The 22,845-nt window shown below is 41.7% G+C and overlaps 1 long non-coding RNA gene across 1 annotated transcript; it reads right to left on the bottom strand.

Annotated features, from left to right (window-relative positions):
- Positions 1 to 10,987: 10,987 nt before the first annotated feature.
- On the bottom strand, positions 10,988 to 19,578 carry LOC119256945 (uncharacterized). The gene is made up of 4 exons (XR_005127932.2): positions 19,480 to 19,578; positions 15,706 to 15,965; positions 15,218 to 15,366; positions 10,988 to 11,012 (listed from the first exon to the last, which is right to left on the bottom strand). It is a non-coding gene; the product is annotated as an uncharacterized LOC119256945 (long non-coding RNA).
- Positions 19,579 to 22,845: the final 3,267 nt, after the last annotated feature.

The raw sequence follows: 22,845 nt of genomic DNA on the forward strand, positions 1-22,845 counted from the left end.
ATCACCATTCCAGGAAATACATCTCAGTACTTCAAGGGAATTCAGCAGTATTGTCTTCTGAAGATGAGGAGACTTTCAAGTCTCATCACTTTTTCTCCATTTCCTACACCCTTCTTTGAAAAAAATAAATAGGTGAGCCATCTGCTTTGGAAGATACCCCAGTTATACTCTCCTCTTTCAGAAAGTGGTAGAAATAGAGTCTAAATGCAAACCCACTATATCATCCAAAGCTGTATGGAGACAGGGCCAGGGTTCTTGCATCTGTCACATCCCTAAAGGAGATGTGAAATAAGAACCTGCCAACTCTTATTTCAGGAGGGTTTCTTTATTTCAAAATCCAGTGTATAAACCAGATCTCTTGCTTGAAGGCATTTTGAAACATCATAGCATAAGGCAGGTGCTGAAAAAATGTGCTCAAACTCACCTGGCACTGCCTTTGCCTTTCCTAAATACAGAGTTGGTTTCATTCTCCAAGCTCTCTCTCTGGAAGTCTGTAGCATCCAGCACAGGATGAGAGAGGCCATAAACACTGATGAGTTCATGGGCCCTGAGCAAACATCTCACTGAGAGACTTTATAGTCTATCTGATTATTGTCTGATGTTATGGAAAACCTCCAGTGTGATTTGTGAATAGTTTTGGATTCTCTTTCTTTGGAACTAGTTTTGCCACAGAAGCCATAAGAACTCCCTGATCCAAAGATTGATGGACCCTTTTACATAAGCTCACTGCTGACCAAAGCAGTTTGTACAGATTTTTTTTTAAAAAGTGCAGACAAAAGGCTTATTGACACACCTACTGACCTCCTTCAGTATCTGGTACTACCGGGCTCTCTTATATAGCCTCAGGCAATAGCAAGAGAAGCTAAATGCACTTTCAACTTCACAGTCAAGTCTTTGAAGAACTGATAGTCTGGGGGTTCTCCTTGGACAAGGGCAAAAGGCAACCAAATCTCTTTGTTACCAGCTCTGCCTTTCAATAGGATAAAGCAAGCCAATGAACTCTACTTGCTTGATAGAAGGTAAATGGTGTAAAGGGTAAATATTATTTGGAGGAGAAAAATCAGTTCATATTTAGGAAATGTTTAAGTGGGGAAAATTCTTTTTCTGTACACGAGGGTGATCACTTGGAAACCAAACTTAAGTTTACTGATTCCCAAGGACTTAAAAACGTTTCAGGTTCTCTTCAACAAATTAATTACTGATGAATCTGATAATAGATGATGGAATAAAAGACTATCTGTCTCTTTCTCTTATAAGCCTCAAAGTGTTCTCAAGAGTATTTGGAACTGATTGAGAGTAACAAGAGCAAGGAATACACACCATAAATGTTGATTGGATATACAAAAGAGTTATTAACTCTATAGATCTAAAGCAGGATGCCACCCTGTCTGAAAGTAAGTGAAAGAATTTGGTGAAACCCAACAAAGAATTAGGGTAAAACCAAAAAAGTGCTATTAATCTATTTGGAACAACTAAGCTTAAATTCCTTGAGAGGACATAGGAAAAGAAAGACCATATTTATAATTTGTCATTTAAGATTGGCAGGTGACACACGGCTGTCATAGAATACACCCTAGAATTAGTCATCTGTGTTCTCTAAGATCCCACCCCCACCTCCAGCTCTGCTCACTGCAAAAGAGGAAAGCCAAAAATTTCAAAGTAGGTAGATATACAGAGCAGAGAGCACAGCACGTTTTTGCAGAAGATCTAGATGATAGTAATTATGAATAAATTTGAAAGCTATGCTTCATAACCTAAGGATATGATTAAAACAGTGCTTAAAGGAGAATTATTAGGCTTACACACTTAGCATTAATAAATCAAAATAGTCAAAATAATGTGTTAATTATTCAATTCAAGAAGTTTGAAAAAGAACAAAAGGTAATTACAGAAACCAAAGGAAGAAATAAGTAATGATGAGAGTTGAAATAAGTACGTTAAAAGGTAAATATTTGGCAAAAAAAATTTCAAAATCTAATGTTTGTAAATTAAATAATTAAATTTAAACACACCCCTGAACCCCAACAATGATAGGCAAATATATATATTTATATATGAGGAAAACCTAGTTAGCCCCAGTCAACCTCTTGATTCTGATTCAATGTTCTTTCACCTGGTGGCTCTAACACTGACCTTGACCCAAAGGCCATGATCAAAAGTCAGTTGTCCCATCATGTCCTCAGTATTGCTTATTTTTTCATGATTTCTCACTTTAATGATAGAGCCACATTTTCCTCTCTGGTCAAGAGAATATATAAAATTATAATATATATATTTATATAAATATAATTTATATAAATATATATTGAGAGACTATATATAAATATATAATACATATTTATATAATATATATTTTATATAATTATAAAAATATATAATTTATATAAAATATATAAAATTAGGAAGGCTAAATGGGGAAATAACACAAATATAAGGAATTTAAAAAAAAAACAACTCTATGCTTAACTCTAAACAAGCAAATGTAAAAACCTAAAAAAAATCATATATTAAGTTGAGAAGTTGTCTCAACGCTAGACCCAGATAATTCACAAATGAATCATTTCACATCTTTAAGAAAGCGATCAGTATCTATTTCCTGGAGTAAGGAAAATAAATGCTTCCAATGTCTTCTTATAAAGTCAGCAAAACATGCCTTAAGTAGGCTGCATAATTACAGCTAGAATTTTTTGTTTTGCAATGGACACACTTTCCTTGACCAGAGAGGAAAAGGTGACTCTATCATTAAAGTGAGAAATCGTGAAAAAATCAACAATACTGAAGACATGATGGGACAATTGACTTTCGATTATGGCCTTTAGGTCAAGGTCAGTGTTAGAACCACCAGGTGAAAGAATATTGAATCAAAATCAAGAGGTTGACTGGGGCCAACTAGGTTTTCCTCATCATAGAAAAAAGCTGGGGCAGAGAATGCTCACAAACCCACACACTGATGCCTTCTCCCATCAGGGAGAAGTTTCTTTGGTGAAAATGAAGATTCTGTTTAGGGAACTTCTTCCAAGGTGATGATTTGAACCTGTGAATACAAGTCTACTTCTTGTCCAAAAATCCCGTTGGTCCTTCAGGGAGAGACAACCTGAGAGAAGCAGGATGTGAGGTACAAAGAGAGGAGAGGGAGGGAGATGGGTGATGTTCCTCTGAAGAATAAAAATGGAGTTTGTGAAGGGGAAGTAAAGATGGTGGCAAAGTGATGGGTCATGGCGTCCTTGGGGTGGCACAGATTAGTCACATCAGCCATAACCAAACCCAGTTGTGACCTGTGGTTGCTGACAAGGCCTATATTACTAAGAGATTAGAGCTGAAGCCATTAAACAGGCTCCACAGAAGCTTGGCTGACCTGGCTCTGCTTAATCCTCTTAGGCAAATGGGCCCTTCTCACCAGGCCTGGACAGAGGCTCTGTCAATTCTGGCCTGAAATGCCAGCCGGCTTTGGAAATTGGACCAAATGTTCTATAAGGATTGGAGTAAGGAAGTGTCTTCTTATAAAGTTGGTTTGTGAGGTGTGGAAAGCCAATTTGCTAAAGACATGTCTTCCATGTAGCTCCAGCCAAGTGCAAAGTGACATAGGGAAAAAAATCTTCATGATTAGTGACTTTAAGGGAGCCAGGAAAGAATAATAGTGGAACACAGCCTCTGGGGAGCACATCAGAGAAGGGACTCTGGCATGCCAGCTGTGGGATTTAAGATGGAAACTGGCCTTTTGAAGGAATAGGGCCAGAAGCTAGAAACACCCAGAAACATCAAGATTGTTCCTTTTCTTTCCAGTGAGATCCTTGTCTCAGCAAAATGAACCACGGCAAGCTGCTGCTGATTGTCAAATTTCACTCTGGGGCTGAAAGCCAGACTTGGTCTGAGACAAGACTTTCAGTTAATAGAGTATGTGAAGATTTTCCTCTGAGTCATTTCTTTTTTAACTGCTATAATGAAAGGGGGCAGGGTGGGTAATAGGCAACTTTTAATTGAAATCTCAAAGGCTCTCAGATCAGTTTATTCTTTCAGTGTGTGGGCATATCATCCAGTGCACATAAGGGTCTTTAATTTGACCCTGACACTAGGAAAAATACAAAGCAGTACTATGCAAAAGAAGTACAATATCTCATATATAGAGTTTTAAATTTTTGAGTAGCTACACTAAAAAGTGAAAGAATATGAACTTAGAGAGGCAATGACATGTCATTGTGGCCTCATAGATTGTAATGATAGAACAGTCTATGTGCATCTGTGGTGTGAGACGTTGATAGTGGGGGAGGTAGTGCAGGTTGGGGGACAGTAGGTAAATGGGAAAGCTACTTCCCACTCAATTTTGCCATGAACCCACAACTGTTCTAAAGTATGAACTCTATTTTCTAAAGTAAATGGAAATAGATGAAATCAATTTTAATAATATATTTTATTTAGGGCCTCCCCTGGAGGTGCAGGCTGTTGAGCGCAGTGCTGTGAAGCTGTCCGCAGCCTCTGCAGTGCCGGTTCGATCCCGGCCAGCTGATGAGAATCCCACGTGGAGCTGCAGACCTCTCCTGTTGCGCCTGCTGCTCCCCTCAGCAGTGTATTTTGTCAGTCTGCTGGTTCTGTTCCCCGCTCTGTCTCTGGTGAATCCTCTCACCCTCCCGCGCATCTGGCCTGTACCCTGGGTCTTGTATGCATGAATAAATAAATATTTTTTAAAAATAATATATTTTATTTAACCAAAATATTATTTCAACATGTAATTGGCATAAAAGCATACTTGTGATATCTTTCAATTATGTTTTCCTGTTAAGTCTTAAAATTCATTTCATCTCAGCTCACATGGCTGAGCCAAGCACACATGGCTGGTGACACCTGTATTAGACACTTGTATTGGACAGAAAGGGTGTATTACCTGGTCCCTGCCCTCCAGTAGCTTATGAGCCTGTATCTACTGTCACCCTATATCCAGTGACGGGAGACAGGAGAGACTTACCAGTTAGGATCCCACTAGGGTGGACTGGGAGCTTCTTCAGAGTTTGGTGCCAACTACAAGTGCCGGGTAGGTTTCACACTGCTCTCCTCTCCTCAGATTCTGACTAACTAACAACTTTGCCCCCAAAGGAACTACCCAGAACTCATGCCCGATGGCCTGACAAAAGAGTTCCACAGGGCCAACACAAATTTGTGTGCCTCCTCTTAGTGTTTGCAAGGTCTCCACTCTACATAGTTTTAAGGGGACAACATGAGGTAGGGCAAGGGGAGACTGACTGGATCACCTCTGTTGATTTATTTACTTGAGGGTATGTGTGAGCACTTAACCAGGACCAGGGCCCACAGCAGGACTGATTCTGACACACCACTCTTATGCCTCCTAAAGGGGGGTTTGGTCGACTCTTCCACGCTTTAGGGAGCAGTTTTTTAAAGCACCTGGCCCTTCACAGGCAGGCACCAACCAACCCCTCTCCCCCTGCCCCGAGGGGCTGCAGCTGGCACACCTGAAGCACCACTGGCTCAAATGCAGCCTGAGGACTTGTCCAGCACTGGCCTCCCACTCATTTTCCAGACCCACTGACCCCTCCCAGCTCCAATCCCTGGTTCAATTTCTCAGCTTCATATTCACTTCTAGACCCCTTCAGATACTCTTATTTAGCTCACTCACCTCAGCTGCTTGCTCAACTCTGTTTTCTTGATGCCATAATTTCTTAAGTGTGGCAGGAGTTCTGTGCACAGGGGCGTGGGCTGCCCTCACCAGTCAGGCCTGTCCAGGACTTCCTTGCCCTCCCTTGCCTGCTCCCTGGCAGTTGGGAGTCATTTGGATGCAGTCAAGTCCAGTGCTGATCCCTGCTCCCCAGCTACTGGGAAGCACCTAGTGGAAGGGCCAAGCGTGGCTTGCAGCCTGTCCCTTGTCACATGCTCCCTGCTTCCATCATCCTACTCTCAACAGCTCCTGAGTCCTCTGCTCTTCCCGAATATATGAACTGGTTGCCTCTTCGACACATAAGCTGATGCGCTCATTTTAAAATATTCAATTTCTCTATTGGGACAGCTAAAAATCCAATGCCTAAAATGTGTTAATATAAACTTTCATTATTCCTTTCAGTATTGATATTGCACAAACCCATGCAACATGTGAATTTTCCTTTCTGTGGAGCAGGGTGTTGCTTGCAATCACTGTGTGCTGACTTTCTTTGCAACTTTCACTCCTGCCCTGATGCCAACACATTAATTAATAGGGGTACATGCTCCCCTGAAGAGTCACAACTTTTACTCAAATACCCTTTCCACTTTGGTCATTTTCCTGTTTTCTAATATCAAAAGCTCCACTGCTTTTGAATTCAAAGCATCTACCTGTACTGAGATCTCTAACTCAGTCAGGACCATGTGTTTAATTCTTTTATTCTCTGTTCTTAAGGGTCACATTAATAATGTCTGAGCTCCCTCAAGGGGGTCAAGTTATTAGTGTGCTGGGTAACCCCAGAAAGGAGTGGGGTGTTTGGCAGCAGAGTGACCTATACCCTCCCTTCCAAAACAGAAGGGGAGAGACAGCTGGTTCTCTTCAGATTGATCCAATGTAGTGCTGGCAGGCAGTTTGACATGGGGAGGGCATGCCTGTTCTTTCTGCTAACAGTCATATGTTCTGCCTTCTGTCTTGATTTGGAGCAAGTGGCTTCCTTATATTTGATACAGGTTGTTCACCTGATAGTAAGGTAACAGGGAGGGGCACATGCAAATGTCACTTGGCAGATCTTGTCAGCAGCCCTTGTATGCAAGCCAATGTCAACCCTTAAGCAAAAATCAAGTGCAGATACTGAACCCAAATCCTACTCAACCGAGTCAGGTCTTAGCAGGGTTAGAAAGGGCCCTCTTGATCGTCTGCACTATGTGCTGTTTGCCACACCCTGTGACACCCCTTGTTGTGGACCCCATTAGAGGTGAGGGATTGAGAAAGACCGATGTGTGCACAGGCGGGAATGGGGTTCCCATTCCCAAGTATGGCTGCACTTTCCAGGGTGACTGTTCTATTAGGGTTTCCTGAGCACATACCTGAGGGGAGGTACAATCACCTGCATTCCATACAAATCCACTGGTTTGGACACCGGTTTTTGCTTACCTCCAACTAAAGAAACATTTTTGAACATTTTTAAATTGATACCCTGCGACATCGCCATTGTTCTGAATCAGATGCTCAGGGATGCTGAAATGCCCCATCTTTCCACCAGGGGGAGAGTCTCTGCAGCTCAGGCGCCAGGAGATGCTGTCGTAGAGACTGAACTGGAAAGAAATTGGATGTGTGTGTGTGTATCATCTGACTGGAAATACAGCTTTTTTTTCTATATATTGACTTTCGTATGACTTGGTGATTAGATTTAATTTTTGTGCCTTCAGAGTAGCATTTTTTGTAATTTAAAAAGATTGAATACTTTTTCTGCAACATGAGGTATTTTTCCCTCGATTATCAAATAATACATATAATCTCTTTTTTATGGCACTGAACCAGGCACCACACACAGTGGTGGGTGAGAGCATGCCTCAGTGGCATTGGCTAGCTCGCTGTTAATTTCCCAAGAATCCCAATTCTGCCAGGGCTCTCTGTAAACTGGGACCTTTCATTCATTCAGTCTGACCCAGCAGCAGTGTATAGCAGTCCACTCAAGGTCAAATCTACTTTGTACATTTATCACTGTTCCTGTATTAAATATATGGATAAGAGGAAAGGGGGTTGTCCTTGCTTTGTGAATAATTTTTTACTGGTTGGAAAACAGCAAGAAAAATGTTTCTGTTTCAAGGGCATTGACATGGAACTGCTCCATTACAATGGTAGGAGGTGTGAGGACCAGAGACTGGAGCCAGCGATTGGTTGTTTTTTTTTTTTTTTACTAGATAAAGTTTATTAGAACATAGCTATACCCACCCACTTACATAGGTTTATGGCAGCTTTTCAATTATGCCAGTTTAAGTTTAATCATCCTCAGATAGGCTTATTACAGTGCTAATGCATGACATCTAATGGTCATCCACTCATTCTTTTATTTTATTTTATTTTATATATTTTTTACATCATTTTTCATTTTTGCACAATGTATGCATTTTCATCTTGGGTTATAGTCCCGATACAATTCCCACCCCCCTTGTTTTGATCCTACACCCTTCCTACCCCCCATAGTGTGTCTCTGGTTTATAGTTGCTTGCTGATTTTGAATTTTACTTTATTGCAATTAGTCTTTTTCCTGGTCCCTTATTTAGGTTTTCTAAATTCCTGCTATGAGTGAGACCATCCGGTATTTTTCTTTTTCTTTCTGGCTTATTTTGCTGAGCATGATCCCTTCCAGCCCCACCCATGTTGCTACAAATTGCAGCAGTTTATCTTTCTTGATTGCTGAGTAATATTCCATTGTGTATAAGTGCAAACTGGTCCAACCACTATGGAAAGCTCTGTGGAGATTCCTCAACCTGCTAAAGATGGAGCTTCCATATGATCCAGCAATTCCATTCCTAGATATTTACCTAAAAGACACAGAATCATTATTTCAAAAGGCCACCTGCACCCCTATGTTTATAGTAGCACTATTTACAATAGCTAAGCTATGGAAACAACCTAAATGCCCAAAAATAGATGACTGGATCAAGAAGATATGGTAGAGATATTGTGTTTTAATCGCTACAGTGCCCCTTATTTGTTGACCCAAGGGTCTCAGTCTAACATAACCCCTCAGATTTGGGTTTCCATCAATTAAATAGGGATAATATCCTATTGATTTTTATGAGGAAAAAGATACACAGGTGAATAGATAAGTAAAACACAGTGATAGCACACAGTGGTGCTCAATTCAACCCCTTTGTTCTCTGGTTAAAAAGCTTGTTTGCAACTGTTTTTCCTTAATATTACTTACTGGTCTGTTCTCTTCGTCAGTGTGAGATAAGGTGGTTCTTGTATAGTGAAATGGGGAACAAGCAAATAAAAAAGAGAAAGCCATCTTTTAGGAACAGACTACAATGTAATTGTAATCAAAATGATTAAAACCACTCCTGAAATAAGCAGCTCACAGTTCACTGCCTCTGCCAGTGTCCCAACTGCATTTCTGCCTACTGCTCATTCAGCTACACTCTAGAATCCCCTGCTACCCCACAAAGGGGCACTATATATCCTCTCTTGATTTAGGATCTTTGACCTCACCCCAAGATACAGATGTTGCAGTGTGTCCATGGATGACATTAAAGTTACACTCTACCTCCACAGAAATCCATTATAATTTTACACATTCCTTTGGATTTGATGATTTGATAAATCCTCCCGGATTTGATAAATGACTCCATGAGTATCTACATCCACGATTTCTCTACCCTCTGGGGCCTGCTTTACTGGTACCTGGCTACAATCCCCAACGATGTAGACAAACCAGGGTTTATTTCACTCAGACTTCTTGACTTCCTAGTCAGTACAAAATGGCATTTCAATGGAAACACATTGCTACGAGAGGTCAGGCTGTGCATAGCTTTATTACACAGTTCAGCTGCATTTTGGATAAGTAGCTTTTGTGGGTTAGCCTGGGAGATTTGTCATTACATGTAATTTTGTAGCTATGGAATATGAGGCCCATGTTCCAAATGACTAGCTCAACAACTTACTTTCAGAATTTGCTTTCTTCTAAGTTGGTAACTGCCTGTCCTTTTGTAAATTGCCTGAACCAAAACTGATCAGATAATAAAGAGCATTTCTAAGCAAGAGAGGCTGCTGTACCTCTGAAAGACAAGCAGCCACACACCTTGGTTCTTAGATCATGATGCAAGTTCAGACAGCGAGGTGATCCTGCGTAACAGACACTGCATTTCAGACCAGTCCTGTGGACTAATGCTCATGTCTTAGAGAAAAGGAGAGGCAAGAAAAAGTGAGAAACTACTAAAAGCCAGTTAGTGCATTAGAAATCCTCCCTGCATTGGAGGCAGTGCTGTGGCAGGGGCCCCAGAGTGAGAACTGAACATCAGCAGACCCTTGACACCAGCATCCGCGGGAGGTGTTGCCACTGTGAGCTGAAATAGGAAAGAGTAAGGTGTCATCTTAATTCATCAGGAGATTTAGAATGCGCAAGAAAGAGTTTTAACTATAGGACCCTTTGTTCCTGGAGTATTGGGTGGGGTAATTTATCTGCGTAACATACGCGGGGAAATGCATGTCAAGTAAACTGGATTCTGAACCAACTATCATGGTCCCCATTATCCTGGCATCCCAACACCAAACCTGCCAGGCTTCACCTCCATCAGTAATCAAGCTCACCTGAAGTCTTGTTCCACAGTATTGGTTTTGTTTTAGAGGGTTTTCTAGGAAGGTTGTATTTAGTTCATTCCAATATTTTGCTTTGGCTCACAGTTGTCCTAGGAAACTTGGACCCCGTGTGTGTGAGTCTGTGACAAGTGCTAGGCCTCATCCACGGAACCTAGTGGGATATGACACAGTGGGAGGTCAGGATCATGACCATCAAAAGTATGGAGGAAACAGATTAATTATGACCTTAAAAGAAGCTGAGAGCCTCTCTGATGGCACAAGGGGTTAAGACGCAACCAATGAAGCTATTGCAGCTGCTGCAGCATGAGTTCAATCCCCAGCCAGGTTGGTGACCCACGTGGCACAGCAGACCTCTCCTGACTCGCCCACTGCTCCCATCAGCAGTGTATTTCAGTCAGTCTGCCTGTTCTGTTCCCCACTCTATCTCTGGTGAATCCTCTCACCCCCCGCATCTCTGGCCTGTACCCCAGCTCTTGTATGCATAAATAAATAAATCCTTAAAGAAAAAAAGAAGCTGAGAAGGGATCAGGATGTAAGAAGTCACTGATTCTGGGGCAGTGGATCTGCAGTGTGCGCACACTTGTGTTAATCTTTATCTCAGTCAGCACACAGCTGGATCAATGGTTCTTAAACTTCAGTGGTCAAGACTCACCTGAGGAAGCCCTGGTACTACTGTTACACAGGCATCCTGGAGGCGGGACTTCAGCAGGCAGGTAATACCAATGCTGGAGATTCTGAGATCATCTTGTCTTTCATGGTATCACTTTTTAAAAAATCATGTTAGTTGAGAACCATGTTACTTGTAATAAATATTGCATGAAGTATTTAAAACCAATAACCCCCCCACAAAAAAAAAGCCCAATGACCTCTATCCACACATTAGCACATAAATCACATATATTTACCAAATTATTTTTTTATTCCCTTGCACATTACTCAGAAACAATGTAGGGGTGTGACTGTGTGTGTGCTAAAAAATAAAGGGTAAGGGACCTCCCCTGGTGGTGCAGGCAGTTGAGCGCAGCACTGTGAAGCTGTCCGCAGCCTCTGAAGCACTGGTTCTATCCTCGCCTGCTGGCGAGGGTCCCGCATGTCGTGGCAGACCTCTCCTGTCTCGCCCGCTGCTCCCCTCAGCAGTGTATTTCGTCAGTCTGCCTGTTTTGTTCCCCACTCTGTCTCTGGTGAATCCTCTCACCCTCCTGCACATCTGGCCTGTACCCTGGTTCTTGAATAAATAAATAAATAAATCTTTTTTAAAAATTAAATAAAGTTTAAGATCATTTCCAACTTGTTGAAACCTCAACATCATTCGTGATAATTGAGGACCTAGAAAATAGAGCTAGTTTTGCTTTGTTTCATTTGTTTTGCTTCATCATGGTCAAGGAATCATGAGAAACAGTTTGAATTAACTTTATGAGACTGAAAAAGCCTTTGTGAGCACTTTTGAAAGCTTTTTTTTTTTAATTGACCAGAAAGACAACCTAACAAATGAGTCTAATAGAGTTGGTAACTTCTTAGCTATTGGACATTCTGGCTTTTCTTGAGAAACCCCACTGGAGCCATAGGAAAAGTGCAGCACAGCTTTGTGGAAGTGGAACACAGCCCCTTTTGGTGATTGGAGGTCATATTTAACAGAGATGATTCTAGTAATTGGCACCACTGGGCAGGACCTGGCTACCTTGCTCTAAGTTTCCTTGACTGAAGGAGGGTGATCCCTGTTGTCCATGTGCTCACCCAAAGTTGTTGTAAGAATTCAGTATAATCTAATAAAATATAATAAAGGATTTCATAATCCTGCCAACAAGTAATTTTCTGAATTAGATCAATGATCTCCAAAAGTATCCAGTAATAATCTGTTGGGGTACAGAGGAAAATATCAGAACCTTCATTTGTATTCAATTTTATCTAAAAAGTAAAGAAGTTTAACTTAATATGCTGTAGGGTAAGGAAAAATATCAGGCTTTTCTGCCCTCCCACCATCAGGATAGATGATGGATCCCTGTGGTCCTGAATGCATGCCTGATGGCGGGCACCTGGAGTAGGGTGTGGGCATAGGTAGATGGGATTCACCTGGGCTAAGACTGTGCTTTTAAGGGCGGCGTCACGGGGACGCCAGTAGAAGCCAAAAGAGAAGCCGAGAGAGAAGCAAAAGAAGCAGAAGCTGAGAGAAGTCTGGAGAGCCCAGATAGAATGAAGACTTGCTGGGAGCTGGGAGGCCTGCCAGCCTCCTGGCCCCCCAGCACCCTTACCTGCTGTGTACCAGGTAAATCCCAATAAAAAGACCTGCAAAAAGCCACTAAGGTCTCTGATTCCTCCTTTACCCAATCTGCTGGATCAGAAAACCTGCACTTTGGTCCATTACTGACCATACATATGCATAATATTAAAATGCATGTAGGACTTGGCACCATCACTTAGTCAGGATACCAATTAAAAGTCATGACCCCCTCTGCCCCTTCCCTGCATCTGAAGAGTGGAGACTGATTAAGGAGTTTGATGACAACCCCTGATTTAGCCATGAGCTGTCAGATTCTGTCGGATTACTGAAAGATATTGCAGTGGTCATTGTGCTGGTTATAATGTTGTTTTAATAAGTTGTGGGATTTGGTGAGCAGGGTCGTTGAGTTATCTCTAAGAAAAGTTTAGCAGCACTTCGTGAGTTTACTCAGGAGAGCAAGACATTTGCACAGACACAGGCAGACAAATGTTACATTTTGAAAGGCCAGGTTTATAGGAAAAGGAGAAAGGAAAAAAGAGGCACCTGCGTAGTCACAGGTGGGCAGGGGAGCTGCCTCTTGCCAGGGCAGAAAATGTACTGATACAGTGTTCTTTTTGGGAGGGGTTCATTCCTTTGTAGAATTGTTACCAATTGTTAAATTAATTCCTTCTAGGATGTGACAAGGTTGATTTGTGAGGACTCCCTACAATGGCCCTCCATCTCTATATCCCCACCTCTGGTGTGCACCTTGGGATACTTTCTGTAGCACTCTGGTACTTATTGTAGTTGGCTGGCACCTAAGGATTTTTCATTTCCATAGCCAGTTTAATCATTCCTATCCCCATCTTTAGTTTCTGGTCTTATGATGCCTCCATCCTAAATTTTCTACTCAGCTTCCATCAGTTATGTGGACTTATTTTGTCTAGATTTAACTAACCCAGTGCTTGCAAAAAAAAGAAAAAAGTGACTTAAAACAAATCCTTTAAGCAATGGCCCATGTCTGTACCACAGAAAACTCATGCCTGGAAAATGTCCAAACAACCCAAAAAGTCCATTAAAGATAAAAATAATGCAAACACAAGAGAATGTCAAGGAAATGGAAACCCTGACATTTTTCCTACTCCCTAAGCGAGCTCTTCATCTGCCCACTTGTAGTGAGGCAACCAGGTGCCAGGGGGCTGGCAGATCTCCTGGCCCCTGGCTAATCTCTACTTTTTCTGGTCTCCACCGCACTCCATTGCACAATCCTCTGCCACCCCATCCTCTGCTACTGCCCTTATATGCTCAGTCTCTTGGCTCAGGTGCGCCCACTGGTGCACTCCCACACTACACACCAGGTGGTGCCATCAGGCATGCATGTAAGACCACAGGTGTCCATCATGTTGCTAATGGCAGAAAAAAACCTGATCACTTCCATTTACCCCACAATCAGTAAATGTAAAGGAACTATCAAAATTCTGTTGAAAATTCTTCTAAACAGTTTAAGTGAATTTTGAACCGATTTTTCAAAAGCGCAAAAATTGTCATGGTATCATTATAAATTTAAAGACTAAGCCCCACTCCTTGCCCAGCAAGCAACTGGGAAGCTTGAATGGATAAAGGGAGTAGATGGTAGTGCCATGGGAACTGATCTGTGATGCTGATGATGAGGCTCATGAGTCAGGACACACCCAAGACTAGTCACCCAACCAACCAGTGAGGCCTGGAGTATAAATAGAACCTCTGGACTCTAGTCCTCTATGAAGCAGATTGCTCCTATCTTGCCTGCTGCTTCTCTTACAGTGTGTTTCAACAAATCCACCTCTCCTGTTCTCTGCTCTGTCTCTGGTGAATTCTTTCACCCCCATCTCCAGCCTCTACTCTGATTCCTCCCCACTTACAAAAATGAAATGCCTCAGGATTAGTTAGGAAGAGCAACTGAATGACAGTTAAAAACATGAAATTTACTGGCAGAATTTAAGCAAAAATCATTGTGGCATCAGTGGAGTGGAATAAAAATGAGCATCTAAAGGGCACTTCTTCCATCTGCTGCTGTGCATCTTTGTGAGGAGGTTTTCAGCTGCAGTAAGCAATAAAGAGAGGAAGGGAGGCCAAGGGGAGGGAGATGAACCTACAACTGGAGTTAAAATCTCTCTACTACAAGTGTTAAACCTGTGTATTTTAAAATAATGAAGTAGCTTCAGTCATACCACTGTCACTCACCGCATAATAAAAATTATTACTACTGTTTTACAGTGAGAGCAATTTCATTGTTATTAATAATAAATATATATATATATACATATACACAGAGATACAAATAGGACCTTTGTCTCAAACTTTAAAATAATCTTCCATGTACATTTTATAATGGACAAACATATATGTCAATAGTACTTGAATATTTAAAACATTCTCATCAGTTTTTATGGATTGGATGAACAGTCAAAAAGTTTGAAGGCCGCTGATGTAAATAGAAATGAAAAGGATATTCGGAAAAACCTGAGAAGCTATAATCTACACAATAACAATAGTATCTACCTGAGAGCCAGAGGCTAGGAGAGGAACTAGATGTGCAAGTTGTTAGGAGGGGCAAGGCAGTTCATTTGGAGCTCATCTTAACTACTTACATCTGCAATGGCACTATTTCCCCAAAAACTCACATTCTGAGATGCTGGGGATGAGGACTTCAACAAGTGAATTTAGGAGTGGGGATGGGGACATAGATTTGAATCCATACTAGCCATGACTATGTAAAAATAAAAACTCACCTCCTCTATTTCTTTTAAAAGTGTGGCTTAGGTCAAGGGCTTGTCAAAGCTCGCACTTCTTCATTGCCATCATGGAGTCGCCTCTGCCCCGAATTTCCCCCTGTGTGGTCTTAGTCTTATGCCCAAGTGTGGTCCTTCACCAGGAGAAACTGACCAGAAATATTTTGAGGCAAGAATCAGTTATGTAATTTACAATGTACAGTTTCCTGCCCCTGTCCCTACCCAGGCCTTCCCACAGCTGGTTTCTCCCTTCCATATGCGATACCGTTTGCTCTTCTAAAGCTTGAGATAAAAGATTTCAGATGAGGTAACCTTTCAGGGTGTCTGTACCATCTGTGAATATCTTCCCAAATGAACAGTGAAAGGAACCATATTAAAGGTCTTATTTTCGTAAGATTTTCATTCTGATCATATCAAAAGTGGCATTTTTTTTTTATTCTTGCCCTTTACTTGCTATCATAGAATGTGAATAAAAAAGGTGTCCTTACCTCAGGCAGGAGACTTTCCTCCAGAATTCAGTGGCTAGAAGTATAACACTTAGATGTTCATAAATCCTTAGCATAGGTGATAAATACCAAGTACTTTGAAGCTTTTCATGATCTGCGAGGATGAAAATCTTCCAAGCCATCAAGTGTTGCTGTTGGTATTCATGTGAATGAATAGTGGTTTGAATAATGAGGAAGGTCTTAGAATCAGCCAGCAGTCTCAGGGAACAGGAGGTGACTCAGCTCCCATAGGTAATTTCCAGCTAGAAATTACAAGTAGAAAATGTGAGTTAAATTGAAATTTCTGAACCTAAAAAAAGTCTTCCTGGTATATTAAAATAACCCAATTTGAACCCACTACAGAAATCGCAGAACTGTAAGCCTCTGTACTGGTGGGGACATTTAAGAATGTGTTTATATCTGGAACTTTGAGGAGGCCCTGGAAATGGGGTGAGGAATGGTCACATGAATAACTTTTCTCAAAGATGGAGTCACATCGGATGTTTCCAAACAAAGACTAGGACCATTTTACCAGCATTGGTGGGTGGTCAGACAAGGGGAGTTTTCAGGCTACTTGCAATTTTGCAATTCTATTAGTTTCTAAGCTCTGGGAAGTGAAGACATTCCTAAGCCCAAATGTGGCAGAGTGAAGTGAGTGTGGGCCAGAAATTGAGATGCCTTCATCTACTCTAGCTCTGTACTGAATTCAGCTCTGGAAGTGAAAGAAACGTGTTGAGTACCCACAGTAAACGGGATGGGCTGTTTATTATTTCTGTAAGAAAAGTAGGACAATCCACCCCTGAGACAAACCCTTATGTCCAACTTTTGGAGGATAAAACAGGTTGAAACCTTTCCAAAAAGTAGTAAAGTGTTAAGAGTTAGAGGAGTTCCCTTTGCTGTCAGATGCCTCAGAATTAGAATGAACATAAGCGTCTGTACGGTCCCTACAACAGGAGGAAGCTTGTGTCACTGCTCTTGAAAGAAGTCAATCTTTAACATGGATAGAAAATCACATGTTTAGTTGAGGAAACAATGAATAACCTCCTCCCTATGACTGAGCTAGTCCATAGATAAGCCAACTCACTTTCTTTTTACAAAAATTTGGTACTATACACATAACACAAAATTTACCTATGAAATTTTAACCATTTTTAATTGTACAATTCAGTGGTATTGAATATATTCAACAGTAAGGTATAACCATCACCTTTACCCATTTCCAGAATTTTGTCACCATCCCAATGGAAATTCTCCATATCCTCATAACTTTACATGAAATAATTGTGCGAACTGTCTTTTCCACTCTGAGCTGAAGCCGTGCTTCAGTCCTGCAGTGCCTTGGACAATGGTGAGGACGTAGCGGCCACCACAAGCACAAGTGTCTGAGCTAAAGTTCCCTGACCTGAGTGGGCCCAGGGCCTGCACTGCATGACGCTCACAGAGAAAACACTCAGACTCTCTGCCAGTATTTTTCCAGGAACTCTGCCTCCTCCACATGGCCTGCTCGTTATATGCTGAGATGAGTGCTCAATTAATTTTAACGATGTCATAAACTAGATAATCAAAAACGATGCACCAGTCTGCTTTCATTCGTAGGGGCTAATGACAATGGACACAAGATAAACAAATAGTGTTAAGGCTGAAAAACTGACTCCTTCCTCTTGATCATCCATCTGGAGTAGGCTTTTGAAGCTCCAATGATTTTGTTTATTTAGGAGGCAGCAGTAAATCTCAGAAATTAGAATGGTCGGAGCAAGAAGGCCATGTTGCTCACTGGTCTTGGCTGCCTCTACCACTTTAGCTTTTCTACCCACAAGTATTGGGAGTAACTAAACTCCCTGTGCCTCTGGAAAGGGTGACGGGCAACAAGATTTCTTTTATCCAGAGGTCTCCTATGGTACAGGAACAGCTCTGACAAGATACCAGTTCTCTCTGTGCCATTACACATGCATATTTTTGTCTCTGTTGATTTCCCTGCTCTGATAATATTCTAGGTCCACTTCGTCCCTCTCTGAGACATAAATTGAGTGACTGGGGCTTGTAAGTACAGACCTCATTACTGATAACAAAATTGAGGCTTGATGCATTAAGTTACTCACTGTAAAATAACAAGCTAGCTCAAACTTCAAACCTTACCTATTGACCACTTCAGAGATGCCCCCATTCTCACACATAGAACATCAGAAGACCAAAACTTGGGACCAGGGGGATAACTAGCAGAGGCAGTAAAAAGGAGCTTGAAATCACACAATCTGAAACTAACATAATACTCTGCATAACAAAATTCAGAATCAGAAACAACCTTATGGACTTTTTAGACTAATGAGTCTCAAGGAATTTGTACTAGATAAAATGCAGATCCATAGGCTCTCCCCTGCTTTATTAATTCATAATTTCAGAAAACCACATCTGTTAAAAACAATGTTGCAGGCTAGTCTGGTGCCCTACCAGGCCCAGGAAACAGTGATCACATTGATCAGAAGATTTTTTTTTTAAAGATTTCTTTATTTATTTATTTATTCAAGCACTGGGTACAGTCAGAAGCGCGGGAGGGTGAGAGTATTCACCAGAGCCAAAGCGGGGAACAGAACAGGCAGACCAATGAAATACACTGCTGAGGGGAGCAGTGGGTGCAACAGGAGAGGTCTGCGCACCACGTGGGATCCTCGCAGGTGGCCCGGGATCAAACCGGCATTGCAGAGGCTGTGGGCAGCTTCACAGCCCAGCGCTCAACCACTGCGCCACCAGGGGAGGCCCGATCAGAAGATTTATCTGAAAAACCATGGACAATCCCTCTTTATTCTGGACTCACACTCCTATACAAGTGCCTGAAACAACATTAGCATTTCAATGATAGACTCATCATGGAAAATCTATATTGAATTTAGGGTTAGCAAATATCCTCAAGTCCTTTGCTCAGAATTTATCATCATAGTTATTCTTGACTCTTTAACAACACAGGGATGAGGTTCGAAAAACTAAAACTAAGGATAATTTAAGCCTGTTTAGTTTACTCCTCCCTCCTTTCCCACATTCATCCTTCATTGTTAAACTCAGCAGCGTTCCCATCTCCTCATGGGCATCAAATTATAACACAAATAGATAGAAGTTCTCCTTAGACAGTGTAGCTCACATTTCAATTCCATTCAACAGATATTTAATGAGCAGATAATTCTACAAAATTTTTAAGTGCTGAGTACTTAATGGATAATTATATAACTCAGATATAATTCAAATACAAAGTACAATTGGTAATTGACCACAAGAGAGATGCAAAGTGTTTTATGTCTGTTCAAAGAAGACAAAGATCCATCTTGTTGAGGGTGTACTGAGGACAGAGATAAGCCTCATGGGGGAGATCCCATTTGAGATGGAGCTTCAAGGATCATGAGTATAAGTGGTCAAAAGAAGGCAGCTTGTATACAGGAAATCTTGTGAGTCAAGTAATGAATATGTTGAGGGTGTGGGTGGTTATAGAGTAGTCCTTTTTAAGGTTAAAAAAGTATGTTAGTGCTAATGCATGAAGCACCTGCAAGCTAAATTTGGATTTCATTTTCTAGAAGTGGGGATTTCTGGAAGTTCTAGAGCAGAGAAGTGGTCACCCAGGACAGACTGAGGCCAAGTGAGATTGCAGGCAAGGGTTCTGGTTAAGAGGTAGGAGGTAGTAAAATATTTACAAATTTAAAAAGTTGCAAACCACCTGTATTAGTTTCCCATGGCTGCTGTAACAAATTACCACAAGCTTCAGGCATGAAAAAACAAACATCATTTTCTTACAGTTCTGGGGGTCAGAAGTCCAAATCAAGGTGGCTCTAGGGAAGAGTTTGTTTTCTTGTTATTTCCAGCTTTCCCATTTGTAGTGTTTGCATTCATTGACTCCTGGCCCCTTTTGAAACACATATTATTTTGTAATTAAAATAAAGAAAAGTCGATGAAGGCCAGTGACCATGCAAAGGGAAAAAGTGATGTGACATGCATTGCAGAGATCAAATCTCTAAATTTGCCATCCTCTTAAATCTTAGCAACCATGGAGAATGAAACACCACTCCCCAAATTTGCAGCCTGGGTGACCCCACAGCGCTAGGCTGCTAGTAGACTGGGCAAGTGGCACTACTTGGGAAAGATGAGGTGTCTTTCAGATAGATGTGTCTGTTCTTTTAGGCAATCCCACTAGTACTTGGCTTTTATTCTGTATGACATAAAACTTCCAGAATTTCCATCTAATCAGTCATTAGGAGAACATCTTTTTTTGAAGAACCAAGGTCCTTCAGCATTTCTGACTTTCCACTTGAAAGCCTCCTCTGTGTCTGCATTCACAGAGCCCTAACCTTGCCTGCCCAGCTCTAAGCCTGGCTCCAGCCATCTTGGGTAGTGCCTTTGCTCTGGTCTCCTCGACAACGCTGAGTTAGGTCACAGGGGAAGTTCTACTGGCAGGTAGAAGGGAACAGAATGGTTAGCTGTGTTCTCAGTGGAACCAGACCAAGGATCTTCCTTACTGCAGATGAACAGCTTCTATTCTTTCCTCTGCTTGTCTGCAGACCAATGGGGAATCTCCTGCCCACCTCCTGCAACAATCGTAGTTGAGGTGGCAAGGGATCACCCTAGGCTTTTGCAGACAGGCTCAGATGGGGGTGAGAGAAGAGGGTAGGAGGCCCCGATATGCAAAGAGTTCCTTATCTCAGTAGAAAACATTCTTGCAAAAAGATTGCAACCCAGAAAGCATGAGGCTAGATCCTCCTGTGGCTATCAGCTCTGTGCAAGTAAATTATAAAAGGCCATTCTTTCCGTAGCCACCACTGGACTGGATTCTCCACCCTGCCTTCTAAATTCACTGTTCTGGCTTGTGAGTGGGACTCCTTTGGACATTAAAAGATAAACATGTATGCCCTCTTCTAGAAGGATACTTTGGTTTACCAGCAACATAATATTCTGCGTATTAACTATAGTAACATTGAGGAAAGTATCTTTGCAGATGTGATTAAGAAACTTGAATGGGATAGAGGGGGGCGGAGCAACATGGCGGCGAGGAGACGCTGCGAGTAAGATCTCCCATTAAAAAAAAAGTGAATAGGGAGGAAAAGCGGCAGGTCCCAGTGAGAACTGGGACACGGAAGATAAACGGGTGACTCCAGCAAACTGCCCGAAGAAGAAAGTGGCCATAAAAGAGGACTAGAAGGGAGGAAAGCGCAGAACCCTGCTCCCCTCCCCCGCCCACAGAGGCGGCACTCTCCGACCGGCAGAGAGGAGGAAACAACAAACCAAAACGGCCCACAAGAACAAAGGACGCAGCAAGCGGGACTGGGAGTGGAAAGGAACTATTGCAGCCACCACACCCCGTGAACGGGAGCTGTGGAGAACCCTGCAGGATCCACCGCGGCGGTGAGCGAACAGCTCCGGGCGCCATTAGAGAAGAACAAAGACCCCGGGAGACGCGCACACAGCCCGGGCTGCCGATGACTCCAGGAGGAACCAGAGGGGAGAAGAGAAGCCCACCCAAGATGCCGGCCAGTCCCAACAACACAGTGTCCCAACGCATACGGCAAATTAGAAAACAGACAGTAGGGAGGAGAAGAACCACACGCAACCTAGCAACTCTCCAGAGAAAAAGCACACCACAAAAAGAAAACCAGCCCCCAGATTGCAACGACAGTAACTTGGAAGAACTTCTGAGCCTTCCAGAAAGAGAATTTAAAATTGCCGTGATTAAAAAACTGACAGAAGTCATAAAGGAAAACAATGATAAGGGAAAAATAATCAACGATCAGAAGAATGAAATTGAGTCCCTAAAGAGGGAAGTAAAAGAAATGCAGGAGATCAAAGAATTAGTGGAAGAACTAAAGAATTCTGGGAAAAGCAATGAAAGCAGAATTGATGAAATGGAAGAACGAATAAGTGCTCTTGAAGACACAGAAATAAAAAGAACCAAAACAGAAAAGGAAAGAGAAGTACGAAGGAAAAAGAATGAAGAAAGACTTCGGGAACTATCTGACTCCATGAGGAAAGGAAATATAAGAGTTATAGGAATACCAGAAGGAGAGGAGAGAGAAGTAGGAACAGAGAAAATATTCAAAGAGATAATTGAAGAGAACTTCCCAAATGTGAAGAAGGAGCTGAAAATTGATATACAAGAAGCAAGAAGAACACCAAACTTCCACGACGAAAGAAAAAATACAGCAAGACACATAATAGTAAAGCTCCCAAGAATCCAGGACAAGGAAAAAATAATGAAGCTGGCAAGAGGGAAGAAACAGATAACATTCAAAGGAAAGCCAATCAGGCTGACATCAGACTTCTCCGAAGAAACACTACGGGCAAGGAGAGAGTGGAGGGACATAGTCAACAGACTCCAAGAAAACAGATGCCAACCAAGAATACTCTATCCCGCAAAGCTCTCCTTCCTCTTTGAAGAAAGAATATGGACCTTCCCAGACAAACAGAAACTCCGGAATTTCATTGCAACTAAACCCCCACTCCAAAAAATACTACAAGGAGTCCTAAAGCCAGAACCTCAGAGGGACGAATAACAATGAAAGAAGGCCAAAAAAAAAAAAAAGTTATTAAAAGAATAAATAAATAAAATCAAAGGAAAGACAAACACAATGGCAAATACAGATGTTAACATATCAATATTAACTCTAAATGTAAATGGACTAAACTCTTCAATAAAAAGACACAGAGTTGCAGCCTGGATTAAGAAACAAAACCCAACCTTTTGCTGTCTCCAGGAAACACATTTAGCTACAAAAGATAAAAATAGGCTCAAAGTCAAAGGATGGAAAACAATCCTACAAGCAAATGGGCCAAAAAAGAAAGCAGGAACAGCTATACTTATATCAGATAAAACAGACTTCAAACTCAAAAAAATAAAAAGAGACCCCAATGGTCACTACATTATGATCAAGGGGACAATACTTCAAGAAGAAATAACACTCATTAACATATACTCACCAAACGAAGGAGCACCAAAATATATCAGACAACTGTTGTCTTCTCTGAAAACAGACATCAGAGAAAACACATACGTAGTGGGAGACTTCAACACACCACTATCAACAATGGATAGATCAACAAGACAAAAAATAAGTAAAGAAACCAAAGCTCTAAATAAGGACCTAGAGCAATTGGGCTTAACAGACATCTATA

Source organism: Talpa occidentalis, unplaced genomic scaffold (assembly GCF_014898055.3).
Source record: "Talpa occidentalis isolate TD23 unplaced genomic scaffold, MPIMG_talOcc4v2.1 talOcc4.4, whole genome shotgun sequence".
Lineage (NCBI taxonomy): Eukaryota > Metazoa > Chordata > Mammalia > Eulipotyphla > Talpidae > Talpa > Talpa occidentalis.